Raw genomic sequence first — 27,136 nt, forward strand, 5'->3', positions numbered from 1 at the left:
TGTTTTTCAGAAGGCACCCCCCTAATTCGCAACAACTCCTTCGTTCTCAATGCCCCCTCCCTAACCCCCTACACTAGAAATTTAAACACCAACCCTAATTTCAATTTCTGGAGAAACCCGTGCTCCAGGCACGCCTGATTATAGTTGCCTTTACAGTGATAACCTTTTGATAGCACCTTTACAAAGTTCCAAAGCTATAGGCGGAAATTGATCACACCCAAAGTTTCTTAAAAAACGTTGTTCGACGCGGACGCGATCTTCATGAGGTTTTACTCCTCGACTACCTGCATCTTGACGGGCAATTCTTGCGGGAACAGCTTCAACGTTTTCCCCTCCTAGAAGGCACTCCTGAGTATCTGGTTCTCGACCAGCTCGGAAATTTCACTATCTCCGAGCATGTGCTTGTACATCTTGTCGTTGTCGATTTTTTTCTTTTTAACGCTTTCCGAGCGTTACGAGAGAAACACACACACACACTCGCAAAGTACGCACATAAGTTTGATACTTTAGCCCTCCGTTTGAGTAAACAGAAGCGGCCGAGAGATAGCCAAAAACATGTTTTTGAGGTAAAACTCATCGAAGCATTAGCGTTCCCCTAGATCCTTACCTCAGACCAACGTCACTAAAACACTAAGTTGGGGAACTCATCGTTGAAACCTTGGCCGCTGGCATCCACCGAGACCGAGCTAAATACCACAACAGCGCCGCTCCTAATCTTTTACTTTTCTGTGGTTACCTTGCGCTTTCAGAAAGCATCTGTTTGCGTAAAAACAATTTTTGTAGTAACTTTTATTAGAGTTAAGCGCAAAATGACGGGCACGTGATGTTTTCAAAAATCTTTTGTTCGCAAGTTTTTCCGGCACTATTAATATTGTTTTTATACAACCATGTATCCACGGTGATTTCAGGCAGCGCGTCACGACCTTGGCGCACCCTAACTTCGGTAGTAACTCGCGGCGCGCCCGCTTGGGAGACGGGGGTGGCACCCCTGAAACCACTTCCCCCGTATCTGTTTGGGCACCGAAATTGCCGATTAAACCAAACATAGAAGCCACAGCGGACGCTGTAGAAGGCGGTACTCCATGGAGTTCCTCGTGTTGCCGCTGCGGCAGAAATGACGGCGGTGTGATCCTCATTAGCTTGGTTCTCGAGTACGGATCGGTGCCACTTTCTCAGAGCGGGCTCTATGTTAGTTTCCCAACTGAGTGGTCCTAAAAACTGTGGCAAGCGGCATCGTTATACGCATTACTGGCACAAGTAGCGCCGCCAGCCCTCTGTAGTCGCAACCAAATTCGCGCGAATAAACGTCTTTGTCTCTCAGCAATCACCGCGCTCGGGTGTGTCCCTACGCGCCGTCTACATGGTGTCAGAAGACACAAAGAACCTGGCGAAGTAGGCCTAATCTCAAAAGGCCTAACGCTGAGCCTTCGCCGAACAGCCGCGCAACCCTGCTGCTGCAATGGCTACAGCAGCGATAGCGGCAAACGTGACATACCTGCTACCAGTCTCGATGACCCTGGATATGTCTCAAGATCTTTGGGTGGCAAGGAAACTTTGGCCGAGTGAGTACAAGCTCTACGCGACTACGACCGGGCTCGCAACGAAGCCAAAAGAAATTCATGCGGCGACGCTTTTGGTCCTAATCGGTAAAGAGGGACGGAGGATCTTCCGCACGTTCAATTTCGAAACGGAAGCGGATCGCGACGACATAGACAAGCTATTTGAAAGATTTGAGGAGCACTGCAAGCCCGTCGTTAACCTCGCGTACCACGACTTCGTTTTCGGCACGAGACACAAAAAGTCTGGAGAACGCTTCGATGAATGGCTGGCGGAACTGCGAGTACGGAACTGCGAGTACGGGCAGCTCGAAGAGAGGATGTTGAAGAGCGGCATCTTCCAAGGCATAAAGGACAAGCGGTTGCAAAGGCATCTGATCAACAAGAACCCAGATTTCCGCAAGCTCGGGAAAATTTGTCGCACGCGAGAGACGACCAAGCAGGTACAAGAGATACAGAAAACAACCGAAGTAGGCCGCGGAAACGCCGACAAGCACCAGGACGGCACTGAAGAGGGCAACTTCGTACAGATTAACAAGGCGTGAGCGAAGTGGGGTTACGCGTACCAGAAGAACTAAGCCTGCCCCACAGAAGGCAAGAAATGCAAGCTGTCCGGAAAGCTCAACCACTTCGCGAGCGTCTGCCGATCAAAGAAGCCTAACAAGAGAGGCGCCGGACAGATGAAGACTCGGAAAGTTGACAGCGTGGAATGCGAAGCAAGCTGCTTTCTCCGTGCTGTCTCGTCGAGCTACACGCAAAAAGGTGGAGTCCGGAAAGCCGAGATCAACATTGAAGGAAAGCCAGTGGTTTCGCAACTTGGATACACGAGCAAACAGTTCAGTGATTTCACTCAAGCAACTGAAGGCGATAGCACACAAGGAGTTGGAGCCAAGCAGCGCACTACTGAACACATTTTTCGGCCAGAAAAAAAAAGCAGCCGGAAAGGTGACTCTGCAAGTGTCCAGCAAACACGGAGCTGCTCGGGCACCGTTTTGCGCTGTGCGAGTGCCGGTGCAAGCAACCTTCAGTAGTGAACTGCCCCAAGAGATAGGGCTCATCACACTTGTGGCCACAGTGGCAGAAGAGGGCCAACTCTACAAAGCGGCACGACCGTTTGAAGAAACGTTCAAGGGTCTAGGTGAACTACGTGGGGTGGTGTACCACATGAAACTGTACAAAGGATCGCAAGGTGTAGTTAAGCCAGCCCGTAGCGTCGCACTGGCACACCGTGACAAGGTCAAGGCTGAACTCGACCAAATAGATGTAAATGAAATGATAACCCCCATCACCGAACTGACTGAATGGGCCAGCCAGATGGTAGTTGTGGTCAAGAAGAACAATATAAGAATATGCTTGGACTCATTTGACCTCAACAAAGCGCTCAGGAGGGAGCATTGCCACGTGCCGACGCTGGAGGACATCGTTAGAAACATCGAGAGTGCCAAGTACTTTTCTACATTAGACGCCACAGGATTTTGACATATTCAATTTGACAAGCCCTGCTCGTATTTGTCTACCATGAGCACGCATTACGGAAGATATAATATGCTCCGGATGCCATTCGAAATTGCCGCTGCCCCAGACGTCTTCTATAGAGCAATGCATCAGGTGCTCCAAGGTCTCAACGACGTCGAAGCGGTCATGGACGACATACTGGTGTGGAGTTTCACAAAAGAAGAGCACGACAGACGTCTATAAAGTGTCCTGCAACGGTGCCAAGAGGTGAACCTCAAGCTGAACCTGGCCAAGTGCCACTTCTTGAAAGCGGAGGTACGCTACCTCGGCTTTCTGCTAACCGACAAAAGACTCTCGATCGACTCGAAAAGAGCGGAGGACATACTTGCAGTTCAGATTCCAGGTATTTGCAGACATAAATAAAAACATATTCAAAGAAACTGAACACATTTCTGGGAATGGTGAACTTCGTTGCCAGGTTTATTCCGAACACGTCGGACATAAGTGCACCTCAACGAGACCTGCTAAAGAAGGACAACGCTTGGTTCTGGACCGACTCCCAACAAGAGATCTTTCAGCGTCTTCGAACAGCCCTATCACAGGCACTGGTTCTGCCACACTACGACAAGACGCAGCCCCTTGTGTTGCAGGTAGATGCTAGCCAACGAGGACTAGGAGCGGTCATCCTGCAGAAAGGACGCCCCCTGGCCTAATCTTCTTGCTCACTGACTGAAGTCAAGAGAGATGTGCAAAAATTTAAAAGGAGATTCTAGCCGTTTTGCATGACTGCTCACGGTTTCACGACTACGTCTTCGCTCAGCCGTCCATCCTGGTGCAAAGTGACCACCGCCCTCTCGACACGATGATCAGGAGACTGCTTCACCAGCGTCCGCTACGTCTGCAAAGAATGCGCCTCATTCTCCAGAAATATTCACTTAAGATAAATACAAGCTGGGAAACGAGATGCTCATCACAGACGCCCTGTATCGGTTTCCATTGAAAGGGAAGGTACCAGAGGAAGAACACTTCCAAGTGAACGTAATTCAAGAGCTTTCAGTTTCTGCAGAAAGACTTCCACAGATCAAGCGGGCAACGAACCAAGATGAGGATCTCCGCATCCTGAGGGAGTATGCAAGCACGAAGTGGCCAGAGGAAAAAACGTAATCTCTGAACAAATCCGAGCCTACTGGCCGTACCTTGATGAGGTCTATTTGGAAGGCGACCTCCTCTTCCGATTAAACAGACTGATCATTCCCTGCACTATGAGGAACGAAGATTTTCCTCCTGCATGCAGCCCATGGGAGTACAAAACAGATGAAACAATGTGCCAGAGACGTCATGTTTTGATCTGGAATATCAGCGGACGCCCACGAGAAAGTGGAAAGATGTGCGCTTTGCAGACAACACAAGCCCAGGAAACAATGGCTGCTGCTGATGAGCCATGATGTCCCAGAAGTGCCCTGGCAGACAGTTGACGTGGACCTTTTCCACCAAGCAGAAGAAGGGTATGTGATCATCGTGGTCTTTTATTCGTTTTATTTCGAACTTCGACACTTGAAACGCAGAACGGCAATTGTTATCAGAAAGTGCTGCGAAGAGGTCTTCGTTATGCATGGTCTTCCCAACAAGCTGATCAGTGACAAAGGGCCACAGTTTAACAGACACAAGTTTGCTGAATTCATGGAGCGGTGTGACATCATCCACGCGACATCAAGTCCACGTTACCCCCGTTCCAACGCAATGGTTGAGCTAGCCGTCCAAGAGGCAAAGAAGCTACTGAGCACGACTCCCTACGACACGGCAGAACTCTACAGCGCCCTGTTGGAATGGACTAACATGCGAAGAGACAGGCTCCAGCAATCCCCAGTCCAGCGTCTGATGGGAAGAAGGACAAGGACATTGCTGCCTACGCACCGCAAGCTTTTAGAGCCTGAGTCAGTGCCGCCCCAGCAGGTGACTGCAAGACTTAAGGAGATGCGCCAGGGCAAACAGACCTACTACAAGAAACGTACAAGAACTCTTGGGCGTCGGCACCCTGGGTCGACGGTCTTCGTGTTCGACTGTTGGACCTCTCACTGGTCGCCAGCGGTCATAGTCACAGACGACCGTGCACCCTGATCCTACATAGTGGCGAACAAAGATGGACAACAGCCTCGTCGCAACTGAGAGCATATCCGCTCCCACATCCCTACAACGACGACGCCACAGCCTTCGGGATTCCAACCGGTGGAACTACGGAGAAGCTCACAGCAGCTCCGCAAATAGTGTCGCTACATAAAGTGTGACTGAGCAAAGCCTTAGATCCAGACTCGTTTGCTTTTATTAAAGAAAGGGAGATGTGGGCAGCGGCATCATTATACGCATAACCGCTGCAAGCAGCGCCGCCAGCCCGCTGTTGTCGCAACCTAAAGCGCTTGAATAAACGTCTTTGTCTCTCAGCAATCACCGCTTTCGGGTGTGTCCCGACGTGCGATATACAGTAACGTTGCCTCAAAATCACTTCCCTCACATTCCGCCCGTTGACAAGCATTGCAAAAGAGTCAAAACGCTCACTTGGTCTTCACAAATCGCCGTCTTCTTCCAAATGGTAAATACCATACGCTATGGTCACCGTGACTACAAGAGGAAGCGACTGCTGGATAGAGGCACACGAGAACGCAGTCGGTAGCTAGCAACAGCCGACGCCATGTTCTCAATGTCTTCTAATAATGTACACGCGAAAACGCTAGTTTGGGTCTCCCATCTATGCTTCCACACAGACCACGCGTGCCCAATATAGAAGAAAAGATATGGTCTTCTGTAGTGGGTACGCCTATTGGGTACGGTTTTCCTGTATCCTTTCCACCGAAACGTCATCCCTGCTAAATCCACATAGTAAGCTTAGCGTGAGCAAGCATCACGACCAATGCGTCTTGCAGCCTCTGAAAATGAACGCAACACTAGCACGCGATGATGCAAAGGCAGGCGCATCTGCCGCTTTGCAGCGATGCTCGTCTGGCCAGCCCCTAGCGGCGTGCTTGCCGCTTGGGGCTGACCAGTCGAGCTCGTCCTGCTATCAGTTTCTACCTCAGCACCTGCGCGTTCGGTTTCGGCGAGAATTGCCGCGTTGATTGCCGGAGACCGTGTTCGGAAGCTTACGTCGGCCATTGCTCGCTTCAGAAGCTGCTTTCGCGTATATGTTTATTCAGGAGAGGTTTCGCTGCCATGTTGAAGGTGACTATAGCAGACAGACATTATTGTGTGGTAAGGAAGTGAAGTGAGCAGAGTTCAGGTACGTGTTTGGGCTCTTTGGCCAAATATTTTTTTAATACGGCAAACGCTAACAAGGAAAGTTCGAAATTATGATGATTAAGATATCTTCATGTTTCCTGCCTGTAATTTTTTAACGAGCTGTAGAGGAAAGAAACGTACTTTTAGCTCGCAATTAAGTCTAAGCTGTTTTTATTACGGCATTGTTTGGCTAAGCTACAAATCAGATAAAATTTTAATGCTTACCTTTATGCTCTGTCTACTTCTGCCATCAGGAAGTCAATTTGATGGCGATGGAGAGCTGCGAAACTGGTGGACCGAGAGCTCAAAAAAAGAATTTGTAAAGAGAGCTCAATGCTTTATAGACCAGTACAGCAACGTTACCGTAGAAGAAGTGAACTTGCAGGTAAGTGACGTCCTAACATACGTGATCATTAAACAAAATAATCATGGATTTTTTCTTGAACAACCGAAGTAGCACATATCAGCTGGTTGTGGTAGGGGCAGTGCTGGTCTGCCGCCACGGTCCTACTGTACGGTGACCGGCAACTCCCCAGAAGACGAAAATGGTCGGTACGTCATCGGCGGCGCCCAGCCACGTTTATTCTGTTTGCGGCGATGTTCCCAGTGACTACGTGGGCATGTTATCAACGCCAGTTAACAATTAGGTAACGAAGATTTTAAAATGAACCTAGTCCATTATGGAAGCAATTGAGCCGGGAAGGTGATTCCATTTTTGAAATGTACGAGGAAGAAAGGATGAATGAAATGTAATTTGTCTTAACGCTGGGGATGCCAAACTTCTGTTGATGAGCAAGACGAGAGGAAACTTTAATTGGGCGTACAATTAATTTTTTCCGTAGTATAGAATTATAAAAGTACACTTTGTGCAATGAGGAGTGGAGTGAAAGTTTCCGACGTAGAATAAAGGAAGGGAGCGATAAGGTTTGATCTATTTATGGCACTACTTGTGTAGTGATAATTAGTGACTATGAAACGAGCAGATCTGTTTTGGATGGCTTTCGATGCATCAATGAGGAAGGCATAACAGGGATCTCAGATAGATGCTGCATATTCTTGTTTGGGTCGAATTGGGGTTTTCTGCAAAATTAACTTGAAAGGTACAGGCGTTAGCGAAAAATTACACCTAATATAACCTAACATGGTATTAGCGTTGTATCTGATGTACTGAATATTAGCTTTCCAAGAGAAGTTGTAAGTTTAGTGCATGTATAAATATCTGTACAATGTAACAGCTTCTACGTTCGCTGTATTAGGAAGGTAACTAAAATTTTCGTAGGACTAGCTATACGCACATAAATTTACAATTGTTAGAATTATGGCCCATAAAACATGTCACGCCACTGGACAATATTGTTAATATAAGACTAGTGCACATAGCCGTCACTATGGTCAATTATTTTTCAATAAATCAAACAGTCATCAGAGAGTAAACAGATAGGTGGGGGGTGTAAAGTGGACGATTCTTAACATAAATTAAGAATGACTATGGTCCCAAGACAGATCGCTGCAGAACACCGGAACCAACGGTAGCGAGAGAAGGGCTCGAATGATTGATAGTTACGAATTCGGAGCTGTTGGTTAAGGAAGATTGAATTCATGTAAGATTGCTAAAGTCTATGTTAAAGGAGGAAAAACGGTCTGATTGAGATACCTAGCCATTCTCCCTCATGAGTGCGACCACTCACGATCACTCACGCTCACCGTCAGAGTTAAGGTGATCAAGGGGAGGCCTCGAGTCTCGGAAAATTGCAAGTGGGATTGCGAGTTTGATAGTGAGTTACGTGAACTGATGAATGTGAGTGTGACTGTAAGTCCTGAGAAGTCCTGAGCGTGAGTCTGACCGTGAGTGTGATCGTGAGTTTTAAGAACTCATGAGTGTGTGTGTAAGTTCTGCGAACGAATGAGCGTGAGTTTGATAGTGAGTGTGATCGTGAGTTCAGAAAACTCTTGAGTGTTAATTTGAGTCCCGAGAACTCATGAGCTTGAGTTTGAGTTCTGAAAACTGTTGAGCGTGAGCGTGAGTTCTGAGGACCCATGAGGGTGAGTTTTGAGATCTCTTGAGTGTGATTGTAAGCTTCGAGGCTCATGAGCATGGGCCTGAATCAAGATGTGGGGCTTAGGATGGATTTGAGTTCGGTGATAGCATTAGTCTGCGTGATGACGTGAGTCTGATGACCATGGCCATCATGAGTCACCATGAGATCTGGCATTATTTTGGCTGGGTTGGTCACGTGAGCTCCCGGGCAATTTTAGCGGGCGAGGAGACTCTCGCTTCACAACTGCTGCGCGGGGATCAGGGTTGGTTTGGGCGGCGCTCGCCTGCTCCTCGGTCATGTAAACGCGCTGGGTCCTGTGGAGGGCGGAGGAGTAGGAGGGGGGTGCTTGTTCTGGCAGCCTCCTCCTTCCCAGCGCCCTCCGTAGTGTCTGAACCAGCTGTGGAGGGTAAACAAAACAGAAGGCGGGGTTCGCTTTCGTCTCTCCTCGGCGTTCGCTCTTCGATTCACGGCAGACGGCGAAACGCCAACGGACTGATGGCGCCTCGAAGCGGCGCGGTAACGTCGGAGTTGAAGAAGCGCTCCAAACGGTTAGCGCTCCTCTCTCTGTGGTATTGAAAGGATCGTGTGGATTTCGGCTCCCGTTGCCAAGTTGGTGCCAATGGCCATAGCAATTTATGATTGCGTCAACTACAACTTTCACATAGCTGCGATAAAATTGAGTTACTTACATGATCTTTATCAGCACTCAGACACACAAACCGTTTTATCTTTCCGCGCACCTCACTGTACCTTTCGCAAATGAGTCATCACTCAGAAAGTGCAAAAAAGGCGGCGTCATGATTGATCAAAGCTTCGAATGAGATCTTTCACATTGTGCGATATCATGCTTTTGTGTGTCGTTCGTGGCAAGGTGGCGCGAGTGCACGATAGCCAGCCGGCGCCACAGAGTGCTGCATTCAGCGCCACAAGCGGAGCTGTCTCTGTTCTCTGTTAATGGGGAGGACAATCTGCCCGTCGGGCCCTGGCGAGCGGCGCCGACCCTAATTTCGACAGTCCACGTGTGCACGTACGCGCCATGTCCCTGGTTCTTTTATGCGTTTTTTTTTCACACCGTCGGAGCCCTGAAAGGCCGAAGTGTTTAAAGCATATTCTAGAGTTGGCATTTGGACACCAGTTTAAGGTGTCTTTACCACTTGTGGGGTCATCTATAATAATCGCCTCCCGATCGGTCTGTGGTTCGCTCCTTTCCCGGGAAGTGACACAACACAACAAGAAGGTAGCGAATGGAATGGTTGCCCGTTTTCGAGAGGCGGCAGTCCGGACCCGCCGACCCTAGTTGTCGCCTGTCGTTCATAGCTTGCAGTCGGAGTCCGTGTCCACGCCTGCGGATCGTGCTTCCCACGCCAGCGCTGTGTAGGCTAGGGTTTCCGGGCTGTCTTAGCCCAAAACTCGCTGCAGAACCACTCGTGGATCGTCATGGCCGAGGCCGGTATGGCCAGGGCTCGCCGTTTCCGCCAATCTTGATCGAAATCTCGCTGGTGGAATGATCCGGGGATCACCATGGGTCAGACCAGCCAGAATGGCTCTATCGTTCTTGCCCGGCCCCAGCCCTAGTGTAGCACGCTCTTCCTCTTTCCTCGCCGGCTGTCCTCCACTTGCGCCTCGCTCAACCGTCTTCTTCTTCTCCGGACACCCCCACGACACTAGAATAAAATGTGTATAATTAGAACCAAACTCTTCATGCTGTACACAAGCCTGGTGTAAAAGGGCGCCAGGCAACATAGTGTACGTGTGCGAAGAATATTTTCGATTCGCATGAGCTTTTTCCGAACAAATATTTTGCATCCTGTTTTCTGCACGGCGTCACATTTGTTACTGTACTCAGGATGAGATTTGGTAGCCGAAACAAACGAAGATTTGTTCTATGAAAATCCACTATTTGAAAACTCGCAGGTTTTGGTTGCGACCGCGCATGCCGAACGGCGCGCGCGGTCGCGACTAAATGCACGCTTGCAGCTACGAGTGCCACAACGGGCCGACGGGCCTCACGCTTGAAGAACTCATCACCTGATTCTCGACAACACAGCGACAAAACAGTCGGACTGATTTTGTCTACTATATTTCTTTACGTGGTTGTCACAGAGACTCGTAAAACAACTTGAATAATTATGATATTTTGCCGAGTAGTTCGCAAAACGAGTTTGTTAGACCACTTTCCAAACCTGCACATCTATCTTTGTTCACCTCAAGAATTAATGTAAAATTCACTTACTTGATGCGTCGCACTGCAGTAATCCATTTTGTCGTCGTGTCGCTTCCCAAGATCTTAAAGGGAAGCGCTAAAGTTTGGCGCTTGGGTCACCTTCGCGACAGTGGCAGCCTTTCACGCAGCAGTAGCGACTTTCATTTTGGGGGTAAACTCTAGGAGCAGACGAGATGTCACAGGAACCCGGCGAGGTCACAGAGACGTGAAGTTGAGATTACTTTTACGAAGAACTTTTCCAAAAAGGCTCACACCTATCCGAAATGCCACGTTCACACGAGGTTTCTATATAAATGCGCTCGCCTGCAGTCCCCTACCCGTGCCACCATGGCCTACCCAATTTGTTTTATTTTGCAGCCGCTAGATGGTGCGAAGTGTAGTGCCAAACTGCATTGCTGGTTGCCTATGGGCACATCTATAAGCTTGTTTCAGTATGACTTAGCAAACTGTGGGAGCTACGTCTCAGTGGGCCGATTAGAGCGTCACATAGAGACAGGTGGCATCTAGAATGAACCCCTGTGAGACGCTGTCACTTCTCTCACTCCAATGAATTTATTAACTCATCGGGATTCGTAGAATTCGTTGTGTGCCGTGTGCCTGCTTACACTGAGAAGTAGGTGACGCTGGCGCCGGAACGTCGTGGCGCCTGCCCCACGGGCCACGGGCCACGGCCGAGTTGCCCGCGCGCCGGCTGGACGGGACTGTGACGCGACAATTGCCCGGGCTTCTCGGGCTTCGTGCATGACGCTGTGCTCCTTTTGCCCGTTATTTATTCATGCTGCATTTTTACGTTATTACGGTTGAATGCATAGGTACTAAAAGCTAGTAAAGAATTTCTTGTGAAACAAAAAGGATATATTCGATAACCGACATTTTACAATTCAATTCTGAAACACTTCTTATCGCTTGAACGCAGTAGCACACCATGACACATAGCGCGATGAGTCAGGTCCGTAATAAAATTTTACAATGGTGTAGCAGAGGGCAAGTTTGATCATTGGGTCGATGAAGTGTGCTACTGCGTTCAATGAATACTTGTTAACCGAGCGACAGAGAATCTGTCTCAATATGATGGTCACAAAAACGCCTCGGGTTTGATAATTGTGTAACATAAATTATAATATATTTGTGAATGTGCGACTAAATAACTAGAAAGACCGTTTGTCATAATTTTTGCGAATTATAAAAAAAAAGAATACCACTCAACTTCAACTTCCCGAATGTGCTGCTAATTTTCGGGAACTGAATGCGCGAAATTATGATAAATATTGTAGTTGAAAACACTGCCCGGTTCAATTTTGATAAGGAGGGACACTGTGCCCGTGTGAGGTGTTGCGGTCGCAAAGCTGTGACATTTCATGTCGCGCAAACACCCACACTTAAAAGAACCATGAAGAGACCTTCAATATTTTATTTTATAATAGGAATAGGCTTCAGGCAATGTTGACAATGTCACAACCTGCACTGACGCTTGTGTGCCGAAGAAATCACTTATATAGACCCCGCTAGTATTCCTACCTGTAGCGACACCTCGAAAAAGCGGGAAGACCGATTTTCCGTGACGTTCAAGCGTAACATCAGAGTAGTCTCGTAAAGGCTGGTTCACACATCTGCGTTCCAAGCTACAGGAACGTTAAAAACGACACGAACGGGATGACAGCGGGACAACCATGACTAATGATTGCTCGATAAAGCTGCTCATTGCGCTATCTGTCACGCTCTGTAATGCGAACAGAATCGTCCCGGTGCAATGTCGTTCGTGCTGTCTCTCCCTATTGAAAAGACCAGTTTAAACTGGTAACCAGTTCAAACTGGTACCAGGTTCAAACTTGGATATTGCTCCAGTTTGACCAGTTTGAACTGGTCATGGTGGTTGAACTGGTCATACTGGTTGAACTGGTCATGGTGGTTTAACTGGTAACCAGTGGCTTATTGCCACTGGTTAAATTGGTTGAACTGGACAAACAAACTGTGCATACTGGTCTTACTGTGAAACTGTGCATACAGGTCTGACTGAAAATGTGTATACTGGTAATACTGTACCACTGCGTATACTGGTTCACTCCAAGCAGTTAAACCAGTCAAACTGGTAATATTGACAACACAGGTCGTAAACGGATAAAATTCTCTTTTTTTCACAAAAAATACATATACTTCAGACCATAAAAATAAACATAAAAACGTGTTTACAATTTAAAAAAAATTGTCATGATATTATTCATTATAGTCCAAGCCGGTCGGCGAAATTTTCCACATCTTCTGGAGTGTCGGGGTCCCGGTGGTGGATAACATAGTACCTCAAGGCATCTGAAATAAGAATAAACACAAGAAATTAGAGCCATGGCAGATTTATTCGCACCCGTCTGTTCTAAAACGGTATGTATAACTAATGCCACGAATAAAAAATATGCACTATCACAAACAGCATGAGAGCTAATATGGAAGCGTGCGCCAACCGTACATGTGGTGCCAGTCTAGCGGCAATTAAGTATAAACCGCATGTAAGCGATTTGGCGAGCGACAAGAGAAGCGACGACGATCCGCTTCGCTGTCGCTCGGTCACTCGCGCGACGAGACATACCGCATGAAAGCGACGGCAGCAAGCGACCAAGGCGATGAGCGACGATTTCTAGAAATCCAAAAACCGAGCGACGCGACGACCGACCGTGGGAAATCTCCGTCGCTCGTCGCTGATTCTCGTCACTGTCACTGTCGTTCGCTTAATCGCTTAGATGCGGTTCAGCCTTTACGCAAAGCAACGCCCAGGAGCGAAAAGATCCTGGTGTTACCCCCTTCCTGCCTCCCCAGCCTGTCGTCCGCTAGGCAACTCACAACCGCTATGCTAGAATATCTCTGAAGCTGCATACACACTGGCGGTTGTATTACTAGCATAGCTGTTCCAAATCGGGTTGCTGAAACGTTCAGTTTCACATGCACCTGATTATGAAAATGAATCCAAATGGTCGGGCCTGCTTACCTGGCTCGCTGGCGCGGAGGCAGAGGCAGCCATTGCCAGCGCCGCAATGAGGACGGAGCGAATTCCAAACACGCCGTTCTGGGACGCAGCCATTTCGCCCGCGAGAGAGTGGAACTCCGGTGGAGGACGTCGTCAGCCACAAGAACCATCGGCAGAGGCAGCACTCAAGGCTCCTGGTAACTACCTTATACAAACACAGCTTGAAGACAACTTGTAACCTCCCCAAGCAGAACAGCGGCCCCAAACAACAAAGATCCAACCGGCCCAACGTGCGCCCAACTGTCGCGCCAAATCCGTTTTTTTTTTTTTTTTTTTTTTTGGTTGCCGGAGCTGTCGTTGACGCCGACTGGCGCTTCGAGCGGGCGCGAGGGCCGCGCTAATTGGACCGCGCGCTCCCTGTCCTGGCACGTGAGCACCTCTCCCCTTGCAAGGCACCCAGGGCACCGGCGCATTCCAGGGGCCTGACTCATACTGCCACATTTTCCCGCGCTTCTCCAACATCACGTTAGAGGCTCCCTGCCTCGGCCTCGGGCACTTGCGCTGGAGCCTGGGAGCGGCTTCTCGGTGCAAGCCAGGGTGGATAAAGGCCGTGGTAAAAAGCGGGAAAATTATAAAGTCCAAGTGGGAACGATTGAAGTCATGGCGTTTTTTCCATTTTTCGGACCTCGAGAAAAGGGTGCACGTTACAATCGAGGGCGCGTTATATTCGAGTAAACTTGTCCCATCACCCACATAAACCATGGTGCAGCAGTTATTAACGTTTTTATCTCAAGTTTTGTAGAATTTAAACTGGTTTATCCTATTTTTGGGAAGAAAATATTAAAAAAAAAACCTTTAAGAATATATCGAAGTATGTTGGCTCTTACTTTTTTTGGATTGATGAAGTGTTCTCTAGCTAAATAAATAAAGCTGACCTTTCGTGTGGGCATTAATATGCCATGAATTCAGTTGCAAATGAATTAATTGTTTGTAGTACCATGTCGCCCTGTGACAATCGCGAGATGGTAGAAGATATATGACAAATAAATAGCTTCAACACTGTTAACAAAACCTTTTGTTGCGACTTTATTTTGCACAGTGAAGGTTACGAATGCCTCTGCGCTATCCAATTCGCACACCCCTACAAATAAAGTGAAAAAGAGGGATCAATCTGGTAACCAGTTAGGCCAATCTGGTGACCAGTTTGGTCAATCTGGTTACCAGTTGGACCAGTTTGGCCAGTCTGGTGACCAGTTTGGTCAATCTGGTTACCAGTTGGACCAGTTCAGCCAGTCTGGGGACCAGTTTGGCCAATCTGGTGACCAGTTTGGTCAATCTGGTTGCCAGTTCAGCCAGTGTGGTGACCAGTTAGGTCAATATGGTGACCAGTCAGGCCAATCTGGTGACCAGTTCGAAGGCAATCTGGTGACCAGTTAGATCAATATGGTTACCAGTTAGACCAGTGTGACTACCAGTTCCACCAGTTTGATTTCCAGTTAGACCAGTCTGACCAGTCCACCTACCAGTTTGACCAGTTTAAATACCAGTATGACCAGTTAGATTTTCAAACTGGTCTTTCCAATAGGGCTGTCATTTCTGTCGCTCGGAACACAGATGTGTGAACCTGGCTTGATGTAATAGGCCCACCTAACCGCCAGTTTCGCTACGCCTGCTCTGGCGCAATGCATTGCGGGAACTGCAGTCTTTCCGCACGAGAGGTGAACGCCGCTGTAGGCTTCCGCCTGTCGATCACGAGCCGTTTCGTGCAATTCCGCTGCCTCCTGTGAAGTACAACTATGGCTGCGTCACGCACGCTCCAGACGGTTGGTGAGATCGGTCTATTGGTCAAAGTGAACGGCGAGCTCTTGTTTTCTTTGTCTGGAAGTGCTTACAGATATTGCGTTATCCTGGTTGATAACAATAAACTATTGATAGGTCGGACCTGAAATGTTCACTACAAGACACACGGATGCGCACTGTTGAATACTATACAAGTAAGATTACGCTTCCAGCGAGAGCTCGAGCACTTAGAATCGGTCAGCTGCCCGATAGCAATGACGACGACGTAGACGATGGATCTCCGCCAGCTCCGACTTTAGAAGCTGCAGCAATGTAAATACCTCGTTCATTGACTTTTAAAGACTACTAAAACCGACAGGTTGATGTCTACATGACTACATATATCGGAACACATGCTAGACGAGACTGCAAAACGTCAGTTTTAGTATTTCGCGTGCGTTACTGGGTACAAAGTAAGCCTCACATGATTCTATAAACAAATGAGCAGTATACTACGCCTGCACTGCGCCAAGAAACCCCTTTTTAGAAAAAGTTTAGAACGATTCAGCATCTCGCCAGCTTCGAGTGTGCACGCAGCCTAAAGTACGACAGAAAGTAACAATAAAGCCTAGCCGTCTGGCTGCCGAGCGCCGAGCCTGAGCTGCATGGGGCACGCTCATTACGTAAGCAAATATCCGCTAGAGAGGGCGAGCGCGCGCCCAAACGGCCAAAAGTATCCAAAAGGCCGCCACGTTGCACGCACCACTCCAGCAACGTAAGCGCACAGCGCACTGTGTACAAAGAGCGAGGAGCATTTGCGCTTGCACCACCTGCGCCCTGTCCGTAGCGGACACGGTAGTGCGCTGTGAACACGCGAAGAGCCCGAAACGTCAAGAAGCCAACGCCGCGTCGATGAAAGAGAGACAACGATAAATATCGTCTAGATGTCCGAGTGAAAAAAATGTCGACGAATGTAGTAAGCGCTGTCGAGTATGGAATGTCGAAGAAACGATCTGCGGATGGCACATCAATGAAACAAATGTCGAAGAAATAATCGCCCGATGAAACATCGCAGTGTCGTTGAAACGATCTGTCAATGAAACCTTGTTCGATAAACTGCATGACTGCCCATTATAGAACTGCGCGCCAAGAATGACGCGGCTAGCCACATGAAAGTGGCGCGCCCTGCGTGTCCGACAGAGCGACAAAGAGACACACGGAGACGACCCCGAACCCCCAAACCGCTCCAAACCAAGCCAAGCAAAGCCATGCCAAATCAATCAAAACGAAACCAATTCAAGGACAGTTGCATGTATCACGAAAATAAATGCTGAAATTTTATAAAGGCCGGGAGGACTGCAAAACAATGCCTGCCGTTGATTCCTTAAATCGCAGCCTACTCCGGCAAGCACGATCGATCAATAAAAGCAGAAGCAATTCAACTGAGAAGGAAAACTCAGCCTTCGCGGCCTCTGCTCGTAGAGCAGCATACGATTGAAGGACACCACTGCCAACACGGATGATGATGGGATTTCAAACCAGAGGTACGTCACGTGAAACCACCCTATACTTAATATTACCGGCCTCTCAAAACAGAAAAAAATTTGGTCGATGCATATACGTATATATGCTGCATAAACTTCCGTAGAAGCACGTGTGGGTGGCACAAGATAAAGAAGAAACGGGGGTGATATATGTAGTAATTGTTTGTGTGCAATAAGTGAGGTGTGCACAGCGAGGCGCTGCTCTAATCACTGCGACGTTGGCTGTGTAACCAGTCGGAAGACGCGTTTTTGTTTTACCGCCGCCCTTGTCAACAGGCGAAAGTTCAAGATACCACACGTTCGTCAGCTTGCATTTAATTTCTTTCTTAATTAATCCAAGTTAACCACGTTTGGTAGAAATGTGCGGAACATAAACATAAACATATTATATTTCTTTTAAATTGGATAGGCTGTTCAGAAGTTCACTGTTTTGGTATAGTTTCCCCGCCGCACGACTCACGGCGAAAACAAACCAACGGCTTGCGGGGAAGAAAAGAATATCACAAAGAAAGCAACCTGTAAGCGTGATGAGCTGTGAGTGTAAGAACCTGTGAGTGTGCTGAGTGTGGGGACCTGTGTAAGTGTGAGGACTTTGAGGAGCTGTGAGTGTGAGGACCGTGATGACCTGTGATTGTAATGAGCCTGATGACCTGTGAGTGTGAGGACCGTGAGAAGCTGTGAGGGTGAGTGTCGTGAAGGCCATGAGGACCGTGAGGACCTGTGAGTGTGAGTGCCGTGAGGACAGTGATTACCTGTGAGTGTGAGGACCGTGAGGACCTGTAAGTTTGATGACCTGTAAGTCTGATGACCTGTGAGTCTGATGTTTCGTGATGACCTGTGAGCGTGATGACCGTGATGATTTGTCAGCGTGACGACCACGATGATGACGTTGAATGAGTTTTGGTTTTGAGTTGAACGGTGAGGGTGAGTCCGGGTGATGACTCTATTTTGAATAAATCGTGATCGTGAGTGGGCGTTAGTTTTAATTTTGGAAAAAATGGTGATCGTAAGTTTGAGTGAGGACTGCTCAAAATGCCGACCTATCGTTGAGACACGCGTGTCAAAAAGTAAATTTAACACCAAAAACGAAAATTGAGCTACATTGACGGCGGGAGACGCGATTTAGTCGGTAGACACCTCCTTTCCACTTGTTTTCTCTCGCGGAATTTGGGGCACGTGGAGGAGAGGTGGATCGGCTTGGCCATCACGTTGATGTGGAGAGAGTGTATGACCCTTTCATGACGTCATGGACATTGCGTGCAGAATTTAAATTAAATCTTGCGCCGTCAATATTACACACACAAAAGAAATATTTTTTCGCTTAAAGTGAATTTTTCGACACGCGTGTCCCAACCACAATGTGGAAAATAATTCAAACTATCTGGCAAGTTTGCTTGCTTTCTGGAAAAAAAATTTATTTCTTTTTGTTCAGTGGCTCATAAGTTTTGATAGTCTACGAATGAGAAGGTTGTGATAGACGTTATCGAAAGCTTTGGCAAAGACCAAAAATGTGTAGGCAGCCTGGGATCCTAGGTTTAACATTGAATGACGATCATGAGTGAGTGATGGAATTTGAGTTTCGCATGAAAATGTATTTTGAAACCATGTTGAGATGGGTTAAAAATGATATTCCAAGAATCTGACAAGGTAGGAAAATATTATATGATCAAGAATTTTGCAGAAAGCACTAGTATTGAAAATTACCCGATAATTGAGATGGGAATGTTTGTCACCTGTTTTGTAATGGGAGCCACTTTTGCTACTTTCCACTCTAAATGAAAAATATACTTTTGGATAGAATGTTGACACAGTGTGTCTAGTATAATTAACGAACATACGTTAGTTTTTTTAATTTAGAATTTATACAATCCACTCTTCCAAAACGAGATAACTTTAACCTATCACCATGATGTTAAACCCAGCACAATATGGCAGAGTGGTACATTCGCGAAAACTCAGAACTCCGCAGTACTAGGCATTATTGCATATCATCACGTGAAAAAGATTTAGCAAAATCTGTATTCAAAGCATTAGCGCTCGCTGTCAACGGCATACTAGTGCCGCTCTCAGTTTTTAGCACAACTGAAGAATTGGATCTTTTTACATAATATTTCAAAATTTTATGGGTTTGTTAATAGGGAGTTTTAGAATAACGTACGCACTTTTAGCGCACGCAAGCGCAAAATTTAGCGCTTGTATTAGCGCACGCGACGCGAGAGAGTGTTAGAATAGCGTTTCTCCGCCGCGACGCAAAAACCCAAGCATCTGGCGCTTGCGACGCCACCAAGATACAGTAAAAATTTTTATTTCACACACAAAATGATGTAACTTTAGAAAAAAAAACTATTTTTTGGTCCAGAGTAGCATTTTAATTTGTTTAAACATGAGAACGCGACGCGAGCGGTTGACCGGTCGTGTCCGCTTGCGTCGCCTCGGCTAGAGAGGTCTCGTGTACTGACCTTCGCACATCGTTCCTTCGCCGTGAAATGTTTGCGCGTCGCAAGCATCAAGTTGCCGGTGATCGCTGCCAAACTGAGTACAATGTCGTCCCGTATTGAAAATTGCAGTCGCGAGGATGCCGCCGACGTCGCTGTCAAGACGCCGCCAAAGCAGCCGCTAACATAATCCTGAAAGCCGCCATTTTTTTAACTGTGCTCGTCTTGGCTTTAGCCAACTTCTCATCACGAATCCTCCTTGGAGAAGTTGGAGAAGAGCAAAGACTCTGCGTACGCACGCTATTTCCGAGAAATAGCGCGCGCTAAAATTGCGCACGCAAAGCGCAAAACCTCGTTTGCGTTCGGAGCATGCGCAGTGGCGACGACGCTATTCTTTGCGCACACAAAGCTTTAGCGTGCGCTATTCTAAAACTCCCTAATAACATTTTCGGTAGTTTGCGTGTGAAAATAATAAACCTTTTCATTGTCAATGTCTTTTTTCACGCCTCAGCGGCTGTGCGATATTTTGTGCAAAGTTGTTTACACGTTGTGAAGTTAACAGCACTAAATAATCGTTTATTTTTATTTGAGAGACGTGTGAAGGCGCTATTAAACCACGGTGACTGGGAATTCTCAAAAACTGTCCTTACGGGAATGTAACGATTGGTTAGTGATTTCACATTGTTTTAAAGCCACTGCCAATTTTTTTCCAGCTAATCTATGTGGGAACCCCACCACGAAATTATCTAGAAATGTTGCTAGTTCATTTTTAATATTCTCAAACCCAGCTTTCGTATAATCTCGAATTAGTTTTGTGCGAGCGTAGGGTTTGGGCACTAAAGCTTTAACATTTAAAGGCATAAAACAATATTCCCTAAGTCCTGGTAGATGTAAATTGGAGAAACAAGATCTGGATGGTTTGACAATACAAGATCCAAAAAATTTGTTGATGACGGGGTAACCCTCGTAGGTTCAGTGACTAATTGCATTAAGTTAATTTCTAAGCAAAGTTTAAGAAAGTCATTACATTCGGATGAATACGTGGTCGTACATGGATTACTCCTTGTCCACACAATGGAAGGATAATTAAAGTCACCCAGAGAAAATTCGGAGAACTGGGAAATCTTGTGAATAAGGTTGTGTTGTCTTTGGTCTTTCCCCAGTCTCTAGGGTTTGTCTTAAACTATCCCGAAATTCCTTTGTTGCGGTTAGGACCAACACACATCCTAATTATTTCTAAAGAGCTAATCGTATTTACAGAAAAAAATATTTTACATCATTTGCGACTGCAATAAATATACCGCCACCACTCCAATTCCATCTGTCGCTTCTCTAAATATTATATTTTATTACTCCACAAAATAGTTCACAGTCAAGCACCTCAACACAAAACCAAGTTTCTGCCAAAAGAATAACATCGACTTTAAAAACTCAACTATTGAACACAATTCATCTCGTTTCTTTAAAAAAGCGTCTATTATTAGTGAAAAGGACTGATACATTTGACATGGATACAACACAAGCACTACGCTTCGCGGTCTGTGATTCTGATCCCAACGCCTCTGATGGTTTACTAAAAGGAGAGAAATATGTGCGTCTGCAACTACGGATGCTGTAGTGGGACCATTCTTAACAGTCGTATCGATCACCGGATCGTAAATGAAGCATTAATTGTTAATGTACATTCTATGGTATCTAAGCTTCAAAACGACATTTACTACTTTCGCAAATTATATTAGCTTTTTACTTGCGTGACGCGCACTAAGCGAAAATTTTCACTCATGCTGACACGACTAAATTTTAGCAATGGTCTGGAGAGTAACATATCTTTTATTTTGGTTACGATGATGCAAACATTACCATAACAGGTATGCACTTAGTCTGACAGTAAGTACCGATTCTGAGGGCACTTACAATCGCTTCATCCATTAATTAGAGCTTTAGTGATCATCTAAATAAGTTTAATACTGTATAGTCTGTTTGTGGCCGGGTTTCAGATAGTGTATCAGCAATCCTGTAGATCACTAAATTATCACAAGGGGAACGATCTTCGTTTAGGTCTACATAGATCCCAGCTAACTTTTTGAAGAGCTTCAATCAAACTTCGTGTCATGTAAACCACTTCGTTAAGCATCGTCACGCCGAAGTTTTATTTTGGACCTCAGCCAATCTCTCTATAACATGAGTTATGGCGGTTTTCATTGACTATTGGCTTTGTTTGACATCATTAAGCGACGTCACACTTTCCAACTTAGTTTCAGCGTTTACGAGAGAGCGTTCACAGGCTACTTTAAGCATATCAGGCATTTCAGTTTGTTTTTTTTAAGTTCAGCTTCACTCATCGGACCGGGGTTGACTCAACGTCTTCCAAAACCTTCAGGAGGCCCACTACATAGCAGAGTCACACATTAGTTTTACAAAACCCATGTCAGCACAAAGACACCAGTAAGTTAATTTTCATGTTAACTTACACCATACTAGACATCCCGTATGCTTTGATGTACGTTCATCTTGTTGTACTTCACCGCTTTCTCGGATTCAGACATTATACAACAGCATTGCTCCTAAGCACCTCGATTTCTGTACATCCATTTCATTGTACCGCCATCAGTTGAATAACCTTGTAATTTACTGATAACATTTTGTTTGTTTATTTGTTTTTGGGTGATGGTAATATACCAACGTGTTTCTAGGATTGAACAGGTGCACCAAAGTGAAGACCGCTGTGGTTGTTTAAAGTGAAGACCGCTGTGGTTGTTTTTGGGCACTGAAAATAAAGTCATTATTATTTTTATAAGCACAAATCGCTTCTTTTTCGCGTTAAACACGAGACTTCAACCAGCATGGACGAAAAAAAGACGCAATGAGTAGTCTGCATGGCCTCGCAGATCCCGTGCTCACTCAAGGCTGGACAGCGATGACAGCCGTATATAGGGCGTTCGCAGAGGGTGTCGTCGAAGCCGCTGATGTTGCCGTTGACGGCGCTCCAGTTGTTTCAAGGGAAGTTTTCAATAGCAGGTTACCCGGCAGATAAGTTATGTCATTTCGGTGTTGATACGCCTCATCGTGAAGACTGAACTAATCGTGATTCAAAGTTGAACTGTAAACACCGGGCAAAGGGACGAGGGCCGTAGACTAGAGGCGAGCAGTAACCTGAACTAACAAGAGGGCGCAATGAGTGGTCTGCATGGTCTGGCAGATCTCGTGCTCACTGATATCAAAGCATTCGCATCGTTAAATTACATTCCGTTTAAGAAAAGGACAAACAAAATGACTGAAGTTTGTGAGCAAGAGTGTTGCTATATGGTAAAATTCGCCACCCGGTTTCACAAATATGATATTCTTTAGCAATTAGTGCCTTAGGAGAGTAAACTACAATAGAGAACATAATCTGCTGAGACACGAGGTCAAATGCCCCGTTACTCCAAAAGAATAAAAACGCTACCTGTGCTGTACTAAACCATTGCTTTGTGGCAGAAGCCAGAGCTTGATTCAAGTAGATGCGTGTGGTCACTAATTAAGGAACTATATAAAGAAAGTTACTTTAACAAAAACAAATTGAGGCGAAAGTACACTTGGTGTTATTATTTTATAATACCGCACATGTTTTAAGCACAGGAAAAATGTCAGTGCCTCAAGGCCAAATGTTCCCAAAAGCCAATCTTTATTGGTCCGTAAACTATGAGGGAAACTGATTTCTTTCTTCCTCTCTCTCTTGAGATTACATTCCAACGCCCATGATTACATCACCACTCAGATGAACCGCTTTATTACACAAAATCTTCGACTACTTGAACAAGTTGAAACATATTCCCATTCACCTGAAAACAACTGCATAATTAACGTTCTTGGAATAAAGTTCTGAAAAAAATACTTGACACGTTTAGATGGTTTGTGTGTTAAATTAATTGCCTCGTAAAAAGTGGTGAACATTTCACAAGATTGTGTTTTTTGCACCACTAACCCGCACTTCCCCAATCTCGTCAAGCACATGCTTGATACAGTCTAGTTCATTAGCAATGTGAACATAGATCACCATACTCAATGTATAAGAAAGTTTCGAGAAGAGAGAGAATGAGAGGTGATGTTATCATAAATAAAAGATACCGAACGTTTTATGATATATTTAAAAGCAACGGAAGAGTAAAGTAGTGAATCCATGTCCCACTGCTTCTTGACTCCCCTGTAGCTCATGCCTTTCTTCAATTCACATACCATTTAATATAGTATGACAAAGTGAGCCAGTAATGTTTCGGGAAAATCGCTGCCTTACTCATCTTATGTGCACCCTAGCTCTCGTTGATCAGTACTTACACTTTCGAGGTAAAGCGAATAGATTGAAGTTATGGAGATATGTGCATTCTGATTCTGGAAGTATGAGCGATTATTTATAGTATTTTACGCTCTTTCCAATAATGTAACGTAAATGTGTTTTGTTTTTTTTTGTTTTTGTTTTTTTCAGCTAAACGGAATAAATACTCAGGGTGAAAATATTGCCGACAATTCTGGCCTAAGAGCAGCGTATCTGGTAAGAAAGTTAGAGGAGTTAAATAAAGCCTTGTTGTGCAGTCAATATATCTAGCTTAAGATTAATTTATCGATCTTTGCTCTCCCTTTACTTTAAGGCATTCAGAAAGTTCAATGACACTGACGAGGTGCTTCCTGAGTTAAACTTAACAGGAGACCAGCTGTTTTTCCTTTCAAATGCTATGGTAAGTTTATTTTGATATTCTTCATACATTTAGTGCATAATATTTAACAAATGTCGATAATACTAATCTCGGCGGCAGGATTTGGTGCCAGGTCCAGTTGCACATTTCAATATCCACTCCTTGGAAGAAGGTGACTTTTAGCACAACTCCTTGCCATTACAGTTAAGTCGAAAGATAAAAACAGATATCTATTACCACAAAAGAAACCATTTCATACTTCCATATGAAGGCCAGATATTTTTACGCACTCTGTTTCCTTTCACAATTAAAGCGGTACTCCACCGATTTTTTGAGCTACCTCAAATAACTATATTTTCTGACTCCCCGGCCTTTACTCTCTCCGGTATGCTATATAGAATCGCGAAATTCATAATAGTTATTGCGAAATCGGCAAATGAAAATGATGCAAAAACCAACATTCAACTATACGCGCGCTTTTCAGGGCCGTGACGTCAGTGGCAGGCAGGCTTGCCAGTCGAGCAAGCAGCCAAAAAATAGAATATGCCAATCATTTGTTCCGTGCTGGAGCGCGGGTACTGCAGCGAGCTTCCCAAGCATTCATTTAGCACCATGAAGCTGCTTCGAATCAGTTTAAAACAAAATCTACAGCCCAAAGAGTGAACCCCTGCCTTCCACTGACGTCACTTTTTCATTGTTGCCAGTAGAGACTTCGAGCTTAAAAAACACGGTGAGGACCAAAACTGTAAATTCAATAACTTCGCGAAAAAACAATATTTTGACCTAATATTTGGGATACTATCTTCGCGATGTTTGTTAGTTAGTTTAGCAAAATTTCAAGCAAATCGGAGACAATGAAAAAATCGGTGGAGTAGCCCTTTAAGGACATATTTGTTGAATGCTGTTACAAACTGCATGGGGATCTGGGTCCTTTGTCAGGCTGCTCACGAAGAGCTATCTGCCAGAGTTCCCTTTTGTCATGTCCCTTTTGGCCATGTGACAACAAATAAAAAGCGAATTTCATGTGATTTTTTTGTTTCTTGGCAAAGAGCAATACACCAACGAAACTTCAAATATATAACAAGTAGACTGTGGAATACTCCAAGCACTTTAAGAAGACGTTTAGCACATATTAAGTGTACTTTTCGTTTAATAGTCTGTTGAACTCTGCCGCGGTCCTTTACCTAGTTTGGCCACTATCGCATACAAAGTATATTATAATATAATATAATTTAACTCCACATATAAACCAAGTATATGCTTTTTATTATACCTTTTTAATGCAAGAACAAAATTAGTTTTTTTTTACAATACTATATCTGCTGGTCTATAAAAAAACATTATACACATACCGATGACTGAGAAGATGTGATGTATTGAACATACAGCTGATCTATTCTTGTGGATTGTCAAGTATACCTTCTAGAACAAATATATACCAGATGCAATAGAAGCTCTTTGGAATTCGACACTCAAGAGTAAATTTTACAGAAAACGAAAACTGTAAATAATCGCAATATATTGAAGAAGATAGCCTTCGATTAGCAGTATGTTTTTCGCTACGTTTCAGAGCACAGCTTTTAGGCGCCCGCTTCCGGTTTGAGCGGCGTTTCCGTAGCCGTCGGCGTCGGCTTCAGCGTCGGCGTCGGCTTCAGCGTCGGCGTCGGCGTAATAGCGCGCGTTGCAATTTGGAAATATTTCCCACTAAATCTCCCGGTGAAATTTTTCCGCTAAATTTTGCGGAGAAATTTTCGTCACGAGACCTCATCATCATTTCAGTTTCCCGCTATGTTTAGAAGGAAATTTTTTCTGTTCAACTTAGCGGAGATATTTCTCCACTAAAGTTAGCGGGGAAATTCACGTCACGTGACCTCGATACCCATTCAATTTCCGCGCTAGATTTAGCGGAATACTTTTTCCTGAATTTGTCCGTTAGCATTAGCGCGAAATATAGCAAAGGACTTCTCGCTAAATAAGAGGTCCGAAGGCCAGGAAGAGGGGAGGTACGGAGGGGGAGGAGGAGGTGCACACACTCCCTTCCGAACCCTTCACTTTTTTTCCTCAAAAGCTGAGCGTTAATACGGCGTTAAAAAGATTTGCAAACGTCTATATTTGTTGTCTTTTTTTTAGGTCCGGTGCAAAAATATTAGTGCAGGAAGGCTGCGATATGATATACAATATGACTCCCACAGCCCTGAGAAGTATCGGTGAGTCAATGTTTGTTGGAGTGAAACGAGATCCTCATAGATAATTCCACATGTCACTATAACAAGCACTGTAATGACACGAAATTCTCCGTTGCGTTTGCAAAAGTTTATTCAGTTTTTTTTATCGTACGACTGAAGTTTTTCACAAACGGGAAGATGTAAAACAAGACATATTGGAAGTTGGAACACACTGAAAAACCCCGGCGACGAGGGGACGCAAAAAAGTGTAACAAGCACCAAACCATATTTTGATAGTTTTCCCATTTTTGGCGTCTCCTCGTTTCCATATATTTCCAGTATGCTCACTCACGAGCTTCACCGCTCAATAATCTCTACTTCTCAATGTCTCAAGTCAGTTTTGCCTCAACCTCATTGCAGAAGCTTTATACTTCATACATAGTAGAGGGACACCCGTAAATTTTGGATTTCGTAGTGTACAGTAATTCTTATATATGTGTATTAGAAAAGACACTCATAGTTATAGTACAGCCGAAGTTTCAGTAAATCGCATAGTCAGTCTTTTGGGAAATTTTCTCTTTTCAGCCGCTTTCCAAGCGGTATTCATGCAGTTATGTTTCGTCAAGTTTTGAAACATCTGTGCTTTGAACGTTTAATCTGCATAATGTACTCAAAAAAATCCTTTTTGAACATGGTTAAAATTGCGCACGAATAGAAAGGAACAGTAAAGAGGGAAGAGAGAAGAGACAAGTACTTGTTTCTTTCTCTTCCCTCTTCACTGTTCCTTTCTATTTGTTCGCAATTTTAACCATGTTCAATTATTACCAACTCGCCCATCTAACCACTTTACAAATCCCTTTTTTTAATTGTGTTTGGTTTTATCTATACATAGCTTAATTTAGAAGGGATGAGTGAGCCAGCTTAACAAGGGCCGAATGAATCCTCATTGCTTAGCCACAATAAAATCTGTATCTCAAGGCTTGCTTTTATTAGCCTTCTGTATGGCTTATATTATCACGAATAACTGATGACGATGTGACAAA

At 45.3% G+C, this 27,136-nt stretch overlaps 1 pseudogene; it reads left to right on the forward strand.

Moving 5' to 3' along the window:
- Positions 1-27,136, forward strand: part of LOC120836259 — a 181,663-nt pseudogene that overhangs the window by 144,840 nt on the left and 9,687 nt on the right.

This window comes from Ixodes scapularis, unplaced genomic scaffold, assembly GCF_016920785.2.
Source record: "Ixodes scapularis isolate PalLabHiFi unplaced genomic scaffold, ASM1692078v2 PGA_scaffold1__304_contigs__length_218370807, whole genome shotgun sequence".
Taxonomy (NCBI): domain Eukaryota; kingdom Metazoa; phylum Arthropoda; class Arachnida; order Ixodida; family Ixodidae; genus Ixodes; species Ixodes scapularis.